General features: G+C 34.8%; 1 pseudogene; it reads left to right on the top strand.

Annotated features, from left to right (window-relative positions):
* The first annotated feature begins 710 nt into the window (after positions 1-710).
* LOC149243779 (cullin-1 pseudogene) lies at positions 711-2300 on the top strand (annotated as a pseudogene).
* The last annotated feature ends 1072 nt before the right edge of the window (positions 2301-3372 follow it).

Raw genomic sequence — 3372 nt, forward strand, 5'->3', positions numbered from 1 at the left:
TTGTGGTTCGTAAGTTTTTGGTAGAACATTAAGTTTTAATTACACTGGAGGTATGGGCATATGCATTTTACGTGTTATATCTTTTGTAAGGCATACATATTATATGTGTTTTTTTTTTAAAGCGTTGACCATATATATTGTGAACATGTCGTAAAACCCACGGCAGTACATAATGTTTTGTTTTAAGTTTTTCATATTACGAGCCAAGTAAAAAACGTGCTCTGTATTTTTGTTGTTGTATATTTGCACATGGGATGAAATAGAAGCTAGCAGCAGCTAAAGAATAGGGGGAGCGTTGATTTTTGAAAAGAGGATATATGCACAGCAGTGCGGGGAGTATGAGATTTTGGAGTTGCATATGTAAATTTTTTTACAGCAGCTTATGTAAAATCTGTTCACAACAGTAAATGTAAATGAGTTTTTACACACCAGCAGTGTAAATTCTCAAGAGGAGACAGAGTAATTTTTTTTTGTTGGATGAATGTTGTTTTTGGTGAATCCCTCTCAGCAAAGAGGATGAATAGGTATCAGGCATTTATGTTTAATGAATAGAAATCTTTTTCTGGGTATGTAATACTCTGTTTTCAGACAATTTTTTATAAAAGCTTCCCTGTGCAAAAGATCATGTGGAGAGAAGAAAACAAAGCATTGTCTCTGTGTGTGTTCAGTTTATTTGTTTTTATGGGGATTTTACCAGAAAAATCCCCAACATGTTTGAAGATACTGCAACTTACTATGCTCGAAAGGCCGCTTTATGGATTATACAGGAATTCTTGCCCCAGTATATGCTAAAAGTTGAAGAGTGTCTGAAACATGAGAAGCAGAAAGTTGCCCCTTATTTGCACTCCAGCAGCGAGCACAACTTAATGGAGACAGTAGAAAATGAACTCCTCTCCCGCTATGAAGCTCAACTTTTGGAAAAGCAGTATTCCTGTTACCCTGTGTTGCTTAGGGATGACAAGAAAGACGACCTCTCCAGGATGTATAGGTTTTTTGGTAAGAGGCCCCAGGCTCTGGAACCAGTGGCAGGAATTTTAAAAGAACATGTAACTACCGAAGCAATAACATTGATTAAATGGGCAGAGGATGCTGGGAATGACAAGCATGAATTTGTGCCCAAGATTATAGAAATCCATGGCAAGTATATGGGTTATGTAGGGCATGAATTTCAAAATCACCAGGCTATTCTTGTGGCTTTCAGGGAAGCATTTTTCGTAATATTTGATAAAAGAGTGGGAGGAAGCACTTGTGTAGAGTTGTCGGTAGAATTTTGTGATAGTGTACTGAGGAAACCTAAACTGATGGACCATCATATTGAGAGCATTTCCCAAAAAATCGGAGAACTTGTTCATTACGTTACGGACAAAGATTTATTTGCAGAATCTTGCAACAAGAAACTGGCCAAGAGATTATTGTTCGACAAGAGCATGGATATTGATCATGAACAGAACATACTGTCCGAGTTGAAGAAGGAGTGTGGTACTCAGTTGACATTAAAGATGCAGGGCATGCTAAATGATTTCGCTGCTTCAAAGGAAATTCAAGCTAGTTTTACCGCAAATTCAAGCACCAAGCTTACAGTAACTTTGGGTGTTAAAGTGTTGAATAGCTTAGTCTGGCTGAAATACAAGCATTCTAAACTTAATATACCTTCCAAAATGGCCAGATGCGTTGAGTTGTTCAACGACTTTTAGCATGGAATCCATAAGCACCACCAACTTACATGGATATACTCTTTGGGGACATGCGACATCATTTCCAGATTTGATATTAAGACAATAGAAATAACAAGTTCAACATGTCAGGCAGTTGTGTTATTGCTATTCAATGATGTTGGATGGTTGAGTTATCAAGAAATCCAATCTCAATTAAATTTGGAAGAGGAAGACGTTACCACACTCTTGCATTCCCTTGCATGCGGAAAGTATAATATTCTTCTGAAGAATGCAGTGAACAAATCCATATCGTCAGGGGATCATTTTGAATTGAATCCCAACTTTACACGCAAATTGACAAAGATTAAGATTCCACTTCCACAACCGGTGAATGTGGAGAAGGAAAAAGTTACTGAAGTTGTCAACCAAGAAAGGGGCGACGTTATAGACCATGTCATTGTGTGCATCATGAAAGCCAGAAAAGTCCTATCTCAGCAGCAACTAATAAGCGAATGTGTTGAGCAACTTCAGGAGATATTCAAGCCAGAAATTAAATCCATAAAGAAAAGAATTGACGGATTGATAACCAGGGAATTTTTGGAACGTGACGAAGAGAATTCCACCGTATTGAAATATATCCCCTAGACATGACATGTAATTTTTTATTTTTTCCATTTGTAAGAACTCATTATTAGTTTTAATTATTTCTTACTTTACTTACTCCATTTTTTGATGCGGTATATTTTCTTTTTGCATATTTAAAAGGCCAATCTTAACACAGTTGTTATCAGATCATTTGGTACATGTTTTTATGTGTTACAACCAGCTTCTTTATCCTGATTTCTAATAACATAGTCTGTTGAAATCCTTCCTTATATATACTTGCCCAATATATTCTTAAACAAAACTAAGAGTATCAAACGATAACTATTTAAAATAAATAAAAATTAATTACTTTTATATAAAATAAAAATGAATAATTTCTTTAATTATTAAATTTCTTTTATATTTAATCGATTTAATTAACTATTTGTTTATGTTTCGGAGAATATTTAGCTAGTAACATTTTGATTTTTTATCCAACATATCTTTTAGCTATATCTTCAATTCTATGAGATATGGGAGCTATTACTTTTAAAATTAACTAATCCCCAAGTTCTATTATGAAGACGGGGTTGCAAAAGCCCCCTTTTCTCGAGCTCATCAAAACTCGAGACAAAATGAATCATCACGTTTAGCTCATCAAGAGCTTTCTAAGGATTTCCATTTTAAATGGCACTGAGGGCCATATTTAACCAAAATACTATAGACAATGTTTACTCAATAATAGGTCAAAAAAATGTGCAGGTGAACATATCCATAGACTAATCGCACGGCTTTTAGATGTAGATATCCACGTATCTAACAATGTCTACATTTAGCACACAGTATATAATTCACCCTCTTCGTATGTGAAACAGTCTCTAGTGTTAAGTAAGGAAATGAGTCATCAAATTAAGAGTATGTTAATAAATTGAACACTCGTAATCACAATTAGCCAAGTGATCTCGTGAAACTAGTAATTCATGAATCGTTATGTCGCGAAAATGCAACAATAAAATCTAATTTTGACTTAGTTAAACTAGATTAAAATTTGGATTTCAATTTCAGTAAAATACTTGGACATATTTAACTGAGGTGACATGGAAATCGTTGCTCACCTAACTTAGTTAGTTCA

The sequence above is a fragment of the Pinus tabuliformis genome, chromosome 8, assembly GCF_031772625.1.
Source record: "Pinus tabuliformis cultivar Carrire ecotype Pingquan chromosome 8, CPIR1, whole genome shotgun sequence".
NCBI classification, from domain to species: Eukaryota; Viridiplantae; Streptophyta; class Pinopsida; order Pinales; family Pinaceae; genus Pinus; species Pinus tabuliformis.